Source organism: Bos indicus, chromosome 9, assembly GCF_029378745.1.
Source record: "Bos indicus isolate NIAB-ARS_2022 breed Sahiwal x Tharparkar chromosome 9, NIAB-ARS_B.indTharparkar_mat_pri_1.0, whole genome shotgun sequence".
Lineage (NCBI taxonomy): Eukaryota > Metazoa > Chordata > Mammalia > Artiodactyla > Bovidae > Bos > Bos indicus.
The window spans coordinates 91,526,876-91,538,379 of record NC_091768.1 but is presented as its reverse complement, the minus strand read 5'-3'; the positions used below and the strand labels follow the sequence as shown (position 1 = coordinate 91,538,379).

The window sequence follows — 11,504 nt, the reverse complement described above, 5'->3', positions numbered from 1 at the left end:
GTTTCTTTTCCTTGAGATAATTACAGTCTCTGCTGACTCCTTGGCTGTAACCTTGTGGAGACTCCAGCTAAGCTGGGTCCAGATTCCCGGCACTCAGAAACTAAGACGTAATAAGTGTCTGTTGTTTTCAGCCTAGTGCTGGGATCGTCCGTTGCACAGCGATAGATAACTAGTACATGTGCTAAGGATCTAGTGACCACATTTTGGGAAACTGCATGGTCATGAGCCTGTTTCAAATGACTTGATTCCTTTTTGTTGCAAGTGGACCATAAGTACAATGAGATCATGTTCTTTCCTCAAGAAGGTTTAAGGAGACAAGATGCTGGTATTGAAAAAGAGAAGTCAGAGGGCAGACATTTATTGATGGTGAGTTCAGGTCTCCCTAATTTTCCCCTGTCATTTTCCTTTTCGAGCACGTGAAATATAAGTTTTAAAGTTAGAGAATCTATTAATTATGCTGCAGGAGAAAGACAGGCTGACTTATTTTTAACATAAGATACTTTTTGCACATTTATCTGTGTCATCTATTTAGGAGTAATATGAACACTATGAGGTGAGAAAGAAGGGAAATGCAAAAGAACATTGAGCCTAAAAGAGGTTGATGATAAAAAAGCAGCATTTCAACTAAACCCACCAGGAACAGCTCTGCAAATGACCTCACCCCACCCCACCCCACCCTCGCCTGCAAATAAACATCTTTGCCTCCAAAATGAGAATGCAAAACGATGTAATGTTTCCCACGTGTGGCCTGGAAATGAAGATACTGAATAGTGTTTAGTGATCAATGGAGTCTGACAGAGGAGATGTAACTAATTTACATGAATTGTGTCCTGTCTTTTGGAATCAAGGAAGGCTTATTAACAATAAGAAGGAAGAACAATGAGATTGGGGAAGTTAGAGATGACACTTCCTCTTCTTTTGAAAGAGCTTTATTCTCTGGCCAGCTTCTAATGGTCGTCTTGTGGAGCTGCCCCAGCTGTGGCTGCATACGGAGGAATCCTCAACCTTGACCTCAGAGTATTATGAATTTTCTGAAATCAGGGATAAAGAGCTGGTACTTGGATTTACTCTCTTTTTATTGCATGTAAGTAAAACCACTCCTTGGCTGACGTATAAAGTCATTGCTTGGCATCTCAAGATGGTGAAGCAACGGATACTCTGGCACTCTCTTTAAAATAGTGAGCTGTGAGTAAGATGTGACTCTTGGGATGTCATGTTTGCTCAGCTTTTCATAAACTTGCTGTTGGGAAGTCCAGTGCTACAGACACTTTTAGAGTCTTGAAGGAGAGAACTGTGAACTCTCCTCTCTTCTATTTCTGTAGTGGATGTTGTATTGATAACTGCTGGGACTGCAGACCACGGGTTTGATTTAGAGGAACAGTTTGGCATGTGTGTGGGTCCTGAGGAATTCATCTGGGAAAACACTCTGTGGCCACCCTCTTTTGAGAAGGTGTGTTCTTTGTAGAGAATCCTCCTTTGTATGCAGACCGCTGGAGGGGATTTTACTTTTAGATAAAAAGTCACAGGCTTGATAAGATATCTCTGTATGAAATGGGAAATTAGGTAATGTTGGTTCAGAGGTTTTTACCCAGGACGTCTGGAACGTTTGGTTTTCTTTGCTTGTGAATGTGTGAAAGAAACTTAATTGTAAGAGACAGGATTATAAGCCACCAAGGCATTGCTGACTGTAGTAGTGGAATTTATTAGTATGTAGGGGCCTGTGTGTTCTTAGGCATTGTATAGTCATACATAGACTCGGATTCCTCTACAGCTAATTAAAATTTGACTTGGAAATAGAAACAGAAAGAACATGGGTTTCCTTCTGCGCACATCATGCAAGTGAGAAGAAAAAGGACTTCAGTTTGTATATTTGTTGGTATACATATTCTTTATTTTTAAACGTCTCTCTCCTCTCTTTATATATCAAGTGTCTTTTCTGAAGATAGTCCATGTGTGAACTCTTACAGGCAAGCTGCGTTAAGCAGTATGGAAATAGGAAGTTCTTTCCTGTGGTGGCTTGCTGTGGCAATAAGTGATAAGAAGTTACTTCATGACTATTGCCTGACTTTCCTTTTTACTCGCGTATCCTTTTTGAGCAGTTCACTTCTGCTTTCCACCTGCTGTGGAGGCCAGGCAGAATGAGTTGGGAACTCAAGCAAGTTTAATGGGTAAATGGTGTATGAGAGTGAAGAAAATCCTATAAGCTCTTTGGTATTGAAGAAAATCGTACAAATGGAAGAATTACTGGACTCTTCAGTGCTCGGAACAGTGCCTGTCCCATACTAGGCTCTCAGTCAGTGTTTGTGCAATGAATGAATGATTGGGCTTATTCATAAAATGAGTGTGGTCTGGCAGTGTTTGCCTTATCTCTATGACTCAGGCACGTAAGGAAGTCCAGGTTGAAAAAGGTCAGAGTGAAGCAGGAGAGGAGAATATGAAGGTGGGAAGAGAAGAAAGGGTATATAGAAAAGACATGATAAGAAACCTTAAGAGTGGCGTTATGGTGGCCTGTGTAGAGGTGTAGAGGGGGGCGGAAGTGGTGATGGGGAAGGTGGTGAGGATGTAGAGTCTGAGCTGCCGGTAGAAATGATGGTTGAGGTGGTGGTGGATCCTGGAGGTGATGGTGGAGATGGTGGAGGTAGTGGTGGAGATCCTGGAGGTGGTGGTGGAGATATGGAGGTGGTGGTGGAGAGGGTGGAGGTGGTGGAGATGCTGGAGGTTGTAGTGGAGATGCTGGAGGTGGTGGTGGATACTGGAGGTGGTGATGGAGGTATTGGAGGTGGTGGTGGAGATACTGGAGGTGGTGGTGGATACTGGAGGTGGTGATGGAGGTACTGGAGGTGGTGGTGGATACTGGAGGTGGTGGAGATAGTGGAGGTGGTGGTGGAGATGGTGGAGGTGGTGGTGGATACTGGAGGTGGTGGTGGTTACTGGAGGTGGTGGTGGAGGTATTGGAGGTGGTGGTGGATACTTGAGGTGGTGGTGGAGATGGTGGAGGTGGTGGTGGATACTGGAGGTGGTGATGGAGGTACTGGATGTGGTGGTGGAGATGCTGGAGGTGGTGATGGAGGTCCTGGAGGTGGTGGTGGATACTGGAGGTTGTGGTGGATGCTGGAGGTGGTGGTGGAGATGGTGGAGGTGGTGGTGGATACTGGAGGTGGTGGTGGAGATCCTGGATGTGGTGGTGGAGATCCTGGAGGTGGTGGTGGAGATGCTGGAGGTGGTGGTGGAGATCCTGGAGGTGGTGGTGGATCCTGGAGGTGGTGGTGGAGATGGTCGAGGTGGTCATGGAGGGAATGGTAGAGGACGTGATAGAGCTGGTGGTGGAAATGGTGTTGAAAGTGGTGATAGTGGAGAGCGGTGTTGGTGAAGGTGACGGTAAAGATCCATAGATGTGATGGTAGAGATGATAGTGGTGGTGATGGAGGTGGCGGTGGAAGAAGTCGTGAAGTGGAGGTGATGATGGCGGGTAGTGTGATGTAGTCGGGAAACAGTTTGGGGATTAGACACATCTGTTCATAGTCTGTATCCACCACGTACTAGCTCTATGACCTCTGAACCTTCAAAGTGATAATTATAATAAAATGAGCTTTTTGTGCTGTCATGTAAGGATTAGAAATGCAGTTGCATGGTGCCTGCCATTGCATAGATCTTTACCAAATGGCAATTGCCAACAAATTTTCTTCAGTTTTTAAAACTCTATGGTCACACTTACAAATTTAATCACCAATTTATCTTTTTTTAATTTTGTGTTGTTTTCTACATTCATATAGGTTTCTCAAGAGGCAGGTCAGGTGGTCTGGTATTCCTATCTCTTTCAGAATTTTCCACAGTTTATTGTGGTCCACACAGTCAAAGGCTTTGGTATAGTCAGTAAATCAGAAATAGATGATTTTCTGGAACTCTCTTGCTTTTTCCATGATCCAATGGATGTTGGCAATTTGATCTCTGGTTCCTCTGCCTTTTCTAAAACCAGCTTGAACATCTGGAAATTCATGGTTCATGTACTGCTGAAGCCTGGCCTGTAGAATTTTGACCAATACTTTATGCACCTGACCTGCCTCTTGAGAAACCTATATGCAGGTCAGGAAGCAACAGTTAGATCTGGACATGGAACAACAGACTGGTTCCAAATAGGAAAAGGAGTACATCAAGGCTGCATATTGTTACCCTGCTTGTTTAACTTATATGCAGAGTACATAATGAGAAACGCTGGGCTGGAAGAAGCACAAGCTGGAATCAAGGTTGCCAGGAGAAATATCAATAATCTCAGATATGCAGATGACACCACCCTTATGGCAGAAAGTGAAGAGGAACTAAAAAGCCTCTTGATGAAAGTGAAAGAGGAGAGTGAAAAAGTTGGCTTAAAGCTCAACATTCAGAAAACGAAGATCATGGCATCTGGTCCCATCACTTCATGAGAAATAGATGGGGAAACTGGATACAGTGTCAGACTTTATTTTTCTGGGCTCCAACATCACTGCAGATGGTGATTGCACCCATGAAATTAAAAGACGCTTACTCCTTGAAAGGAAAGTTATGACCAACCTATATAGCATATTGAAAAGCAGGGATATTAGTTTGCCAACAAAGGTCCGTCTAGTCAAGGCTATGATTTTTCCAGTGGTCATGTATGGATGTGAGAGTTGGACTGTGAAGAAGGCTGAGTTCTGAAGAATTGATGCTTTTGAACTGTGGTGTTGGAGAAGACTCTTGAGAGTCCCTTGGACTGCAAGGAGATCCAACCAGTCCATCCTAAAGGAGATCAGTCCTGGGTGTTCATTGGGAGGACTGATGCTAAAGCTGAAACTCTAATACTTTGGCAACCTCATGAGAAGAGTTGACTCATTGGAAAGGACTTTAATGCTTGGAGAGATTGGGGGCAGGAGGAGAAGGGGACTACAGAGGATGAGATGGCTGGATGGCATCACTGACTCGATAGACATGAGTTTGAGTCAACTCCAGGAGTTGGTGATGGACAGGGAGGTCTGGCGTGCTCTGATTCATGGGGTTGCAAAGAGTCGGACATGACTGAGCGACTGAACTGAACTGGACTGAAATTTCATAAAATAAGCATGATTCATGAATTATTGATTAAAAATAAATTTTATATGCTTAGTTTTCAAGATTGTTAAATACATGATAGTGTATTAAAAAGACCATCAATAAAATGATGTTCTTGAAATATTGTGATATACTAAGGTTAAATTAATAAAAAGAAGAAACAACTTTCAGCTAAGTAAAACACTAAGACTGAGGTAAATATGTTAATGCATTAACATGTAATTAATTTGGTTTATGGGCTTCCCTCATAGCTCAGTCAGTAAAGAATTTGCCTGCAATGCAGGAGACCCAGGTTTGCTTCTTGGGTCAGGAAGATCCCCTGGAGAAGGAAATGGCAACCCACTCCAGTATTCTTGCCTGGAGAATCCCATGGTCAGAGAAGCCTGGCAGGCTACAGTCCATGGGGTCAGAAGAGTCAGACATACTTAGGGACTGCACCACCACCACCAATTTGGTTTATAGCTGATGATAGTTTTATTTGTCTTCAAGCTTTTCTATTTTTTTTTCAAATTTTTCATTAGTGAAGCATATTGAGACTACCCTAATAATCTGAAAACAAAATAAATGTGGAGTTAAAAAAATCAACGCAATTTTAACTCTCTTAATCTTCCACTAAGTAGTTTTTAGTTATAGTGTGCTAAACTTTGTGGTTCCTTGCAGTTGAATTGACATGAGTTATATTATTTAATCTTCATTGGGAATTCCCTTTGAGATTAAGTCTGGTGCAGAATTGTGTGACAGCTCTAAAGTGAGAATAGTGAACCAGATCCCCTCTGGGGCTGACTAGTCTACTTGGTTCCTGGAATAACATGAAAAAAGGCTATTTTCTCTAGATTTATAACTGCCTCTGAAGCTGTATTGGGTAACATTCTAGCAAGTTCAACAGTCAGTTGGATAGTTCTAAATTAAGTTTATATCTGCTGTCATAAGAGTAACTTATTTTTAAGGGAATATTGACGTGTCTTTTTCATTTTGGTATACCTGGGGAGAGATCAGAAAAATATTTTTGTAGAGTAGCAAATATTTCTTCTTAGGATCTTGGCCATCCCACTCAGTACTGACCGGTCACTGTGGAGGAGGCCCTTATCAGAGACTTAACCAAAATCATTTATTTTGGCTTATAGGCACTGGAACAAATCTCCTGTCCTTGTGTTAGAAATGATCAAGTGAGAGATTATTGGCAGACAAAGAGGCAAAAAAAAAAAACCCTACAAATATCAGCAAAAAACAGATTTCTTAAGCTGACTTGGGAGTTGAAATAGAAGGCATTGAAATGTGAAAAGTTAACAAGTTTAAACTTATCCCAAATTGCTAGAGTATGGAAGAACTCTTAAAAAATTTCTGAATAAAAAATGACCACTTCTTTAGCAAAAACTGAAATTTAGATTAGGGATGAAAGAACTAAACCAAACAGTGAACCTTCTGCCCAGTTGTAAAACCCAGGGAAACCCAGACAGTATGCAGTGCAAATTGAACTAGAAGTAGCAACGTGGTAGGCTTTGGAACAGATGGTCCATAGCATTTACTGAATGTTCATGTGTGGAGTTGAATACAACTCCAAAGATATTGGATACAAGATATTGAATACAAACCAAAGATATTGTCGAACAAGGCACTGTAATCAACACATTTATTTTCACATGAACAATTGTCAAAGCAATCTCTTTTCAAAACAGTCCTGGGAAATACTAAGAGCACTGCTGTTATGTCCATGAAGTTGAAGCTTCAAGAGTTAAAATACCCTAAAAGCACTCAGCTAGGCAGGTACGGAGACAGGATTCAAGCCCAGATCTTTGTGCATTTCTGAGCCTGTGGCCTAACTACCAGTGTACATGACATTGCATTGATTTCATTTGCATTCAATATTTTCTTATATAAGTAGTGAACTGAGGCCAAGAATTGGGAGACCAAGGAGGAGTATGAGCAGATTCACTTCCTGCTTTGAAATCTCCTTAACTGACATTCCTTTCTATTTCTTGGTTGAAGAGTTAATGGAAAAGAATTTTTCTTTTTGGTGAGGGCACTCCCTGTGTCCTGACCTGACTGCATGTATGTGGTTGTCAATGTAGCTACTTCTTGGTGGTTGTGTTTAGTTGCCGAGTCATGTCCGACTCTTGCGACCCCATGGATGGCAGCCCACCAGCCTCCTTTGTCCATGGCAAGAATACTGCAGTGGGTTGCCATTAGGCTGACCTAAAGGGTTACTTTGCCACAAAGGTCCGTCTAGTCAAGGCTATGATTTTTCCAGTGGTCATGTATGGATGTGAGAGTTGGACTGTGAAGAAAGCTGAGCACTGAAGAATTGATGCTTTTGAACTGTGGTGTTGGAGAAGGCTCTTGAGAGTCCCTCGGACTGCAAGGAGATCCAACCAGTCCATCCTAAAGGAGATCAGTCTTGGGTGTTCATTGGGAGGACTGATGCCGAAGCTGAAACTCCAATACTTTGGCCACCTCATGCGAAGAGTTGACTCATTGAAAAAGAGGGACTGGGGGCAGGAGGAGAAGGGGACGACAGAGGATGAGATGGCTGGATGGCATCACTGACTCAGTGGACATGAGTTTGGGTAAACTCCAGGAGTTGGTGACAGACAGGGAGGCCTGGCATGCTATGATTCATGGGTTTGCAAAGAGTCAAACACGACTGAGTGACTGAACTGAACTGAAAGGATTACGTAGGGATCTCAACCAAATGGAACCAAAGGAGTCTGGAGATCCAGTGGGCTTCATGACTTTCAGAACCATCCTTGGATAGTCTGTGACTTTCGTCAAGAGACATAACCCTTGACCATCACAAGCGTCCCTCCTGTTGCTCTTTTGTAACAATGTCCTATTTAATTTGAAAAATCCAGTTTCTTTGTTGAGTGTCAGTGCACCCATAGTGATGATACTACATGTTAGGCCTTGTTTATTAGTGGGAACAGCACAGATGAAGAGGTTAGGAGGCCTGAGTATTCTGCCTGTGGTAGTACAAAGGTTGTGTGCTACCAAGCAAGGCCTTTAACTTCTCTGCACTTTAGTTTTCTCATCCATAAAACCTGAGATAAAAATACCTATCCAGTTTTGTTGTGTGGACCAAATGCAATTAAGTGGAAATGCTTTGAAGCAAATGAAAACATTATAAACCAATGGGGCCTTCTGTCTTGGCTCAGATTTTATTATCTTACCATGTAGAGACTCAGTTGATATATAAGAGCTTTACAGGCAAAAGAGGATTGGATGAAAGATAGTAGTGGGTGTTATGAGTTAAACTGTGCCTCCTCCCCCAAGGGAAAAAACCTGCTAAAGTTCTAACCTCCAGTACCTCAGAGTGTGGTCATATTTGGAAATGGAGGAGTTGTGGATGTAATTAAGTTAAAGTCATAATGAAAGGAGCCCAGATCCAAGCAGACTGATGTCCTTGTAAGAAGAAAGCCTTGTGAAGCCAGAGGTAGCTTGGGAGAAAGCCATGTGATGAGGCAGACAGAGATCCGAGTGATGTAGCTGCAAGCCAGTGGTCACCAAGGAATGGCCAGCCCTCCAGATGCCTTGGGGAAGGTGAGGAGGAATTTTCCCCTGTGTGTTTTATGGTGAGTGTGGCTCTGATGACACCTTGATTTCAGACATCTGGTCTCCAGGGTTATGAGAGAGCAAGTTTCTGTTGTTTGAAGCCACTCAGCTTGTGGTCTTTTGTAACTATAGCCCTAGGAAACTAAAGGGAGTAAAGAGTAAGAGTCATAAACTCATCTAATTGCTGGCAAGTGCTTCTAGGGACCAAATCCAGCATGACTCATTTCTCTGACTTTAACCGGTGGCACTGGGCCTCAAACAGTAGATCCACTTCATCACTGAATGGGAATGAATACAGACACTGAACAATGGGACACATTAACAGAATGGAAATTAGGCTATTGTGAAATCTGTAAAAGAGCCTCCTTTCATGAGTTGAGTCTAGTTGGGGATTCCAGATTATTATACTGTTGTGGTCATCTACTAGATATGGAACATGAGTGTCCGTTTGAGAGGATGTTGATTTCCTCAAGCTGTACAGTGAAAGAAAAGTTCAAATATTCTGAACTGGAAAATGATGCGATGTGATGGTGTTTTGGTCGAAACATAAAAACTCAAGACTTCAATCTAAACATATAGCGAAGAGAGACTTCCCAAGTCATCGACGTTGGGTCATTTTAGTTCTTTCATCTATGATTGTTGATCCCTTTGATACATAAGGACTTCCCTGGTGGCTCAGACGGTAAAGCGTCTGTCTACAATGTGAGAGACCTGGGTTTGATCCCTGGGTTGGGAAGATTCCCTAGAGAAGGAAATGGCAACCCACTCCAGTACTTCTTGCCTTGAAAATCCCATGGACGGAGGAGCTTGGTGCAGGCTATCCATGGGGTTGCAAAGAGTCGGGCACAACTGAGCGACTTCACTTTCACACATAAAATTAGTTTGGTATCGCATAGCTGTTTTAATGGCAGCATAAACAGCCAGGGTTTTAAGTATATTCTTGGGTTTTTCTGCAACTTAAGAATCTCTTACTTCCTCTTTTCAGTCAGTCCAGTTTAAATTACCCTAATCCCGATTACCATAATTATCCCTAGCAGGACAACATTCTTACAGCAGGAAAACATTACTGTAGGTTGGCTAGTTCATTTAATCTATTCAAAACTAAAAATACCTTTTTGTTCCTCCTCTTAATTTATTAACAATCAATTTTCTTTAGACTTGTTGTTAATTTTAGGTAATTTCTTTCAAAATGCTCAATGGAAATTTGTGGCTGGTTAGATTCTTTCGCATTGAACAAATTAGAATTTCTTTTTTTCCCCTGACTTTCACGAAGGGAAAAACTTCCTTAGGAGTTTGGTGTACTAATCTCTAATATTACCTAGGAATAGAACATTTAACCATTTATAGACAAATTTTTATATCGATACCAAACATATCTAAAATAGGAAAATACAAGACCTCTCAGAAAAAAGGAAAGAAATGGAGACAGCTCAAAATTCTTCCCAGGAGTCTCAATTTAACATTATCCACTCCCACAGAATATAATTCGGGGTAAGGTGTCACTTCTCACCCAGAAGACACTTGGCTATACTAAGTCATGTTTGAAAGAGGAGACCTTTCATTCTTTTAAAAAAAACTGAGAAAATGACTGGGAACATGAAAACCATGCTTTTTATGGTTACGAAGCTACTTGTTCGTGATTATTCTGTTCGGATAACTCAGAGGATAAAGCCATATGGGGGATGTTTGCACTAGTTTTTCTGGTCTGATGACTACATGTTACCTCATCAACTTCTTGAAACTTCTGCAAGTTTAGCAAACTAATGGTTGTGCCAGGAACATTTAATTCATTCACTTGAAGTACAGGTCAGTTATAACAACTTTGTTCTTTCTACCTGTTAAAAGCCTAAGGCAAATTACGCCAAAGGCCTTATTTGCTGATTCCTTGTTGAACCATGAATCCAAGCCTCTCTTATGATCCTGATAAAATAGGCAAAGAATTGTTCTCACTCATGAATGTAAATATTAATCATATAATATGATGAAAAGGCCATGTTTGAATATTTAACATTCACCAAGAGCCTTTTGGATATCTCATGTTTTCCAGGGGTTTTACTGCAAGAGAACAGACATGATCATCTTGTAAGTTCCCTTATCATCATGTGAATTAACATTATCTTTCCCTGGTTAGAGTCAACTACAGCCATTCTGTCAAAGAGAAGGCTCTGAACTTGAACTCTCTTGGTGAAACTTGGCCAGGATTTTCCAGCTCAAGCTGCATTTCACCCTGGAACACAAGCCACTGAGCTCCCTGGACTTGAATTTTCAACTTGATTAACCAACTGGAACCTTTTTTGCGTAGGCAACAGGGACTTAGAGGGAATTGTCGGGCAGGGTTGGAGGTACGCAGTAGGCACAATTTATTTTGTGGACACTCACCAGCATTCCAGAGTGAAGTACAGATCAGTTGCCTTGACAAGAACATCAGATCCCCAGCTATCCTGTCCCGAGAAGCCATCAAGAGGAGAGAGATCCCAGACCACTTAGCGGAGTAAGTGAGCAGAGCAAGGCTCGGCTATTCCTTCGGAAGGGACTTGCTTTTCAGTTTGGTGTTCCTGGGAGCAGCAGAGTCCTAGACGTGGGGTCGTTTCCACTTTGCATTAAACACTTACTCCTCTGTGATCTATGTTGGGTGTGGGTTAGCAAGAGTCTCCTCTCAGTCCCGGATGGAGTTCAGATACTGAGCATTGCCGTCTGTTCCCCACAGCCTCATGTTTCTTACCATGGACCTGGGCCTTTTGCCAATGGATGGAAGCCCCTGGCCAGTGAGGTCTCCTCTACAGTGTTTAGAACTTCCTGGGCAGTGAGCGCCACTGAGGTGAGCTTTGGAGTGAAGCCAGAAAATAGGGTTCGTGAGGGCTCCTTGTTTCCAACTGCTGTTTCTCAGGCAGGCT

The 11,504-nt window shown here is 42.3% G+C and overlaps 1 protein-coding gene across 7 annotated transcripts in view; it reads left to right on the top strand.

Annotated features, from left to right (window-relative positions):
* The first annotated feature begins 926 nt into the window (after positions 1 to 926).
* Positions 927 to 11,504, top strand: part of IPCEF1 (interaction protein for cytohesin exchange factors 1) — a 167,701-nt gene continuing 157,123 nt past the window's right edge. For 4 of the 7 annotated variants that reach the window (XM_070796421.1, XM_070796422.1, XM_070796417.1 and 1 more), the window contains exons 1-3: positions 927 to 1,084; positions 10,742 to 11,101; positions 11,318 to 11,428. The gene's annotated coding sequence lies outside the window, so the exon portion shown is untranslated. The remainder of the gene's footprint in view (positions 1,085 to 10,741; positions 11,102 to 11,317; positions 11,429 to 11,504) is intronic. The other 3 variants (XM_070796423.1, XM_070796420.1, XM_070796419.1) reach the window with 2 other exon arrangements.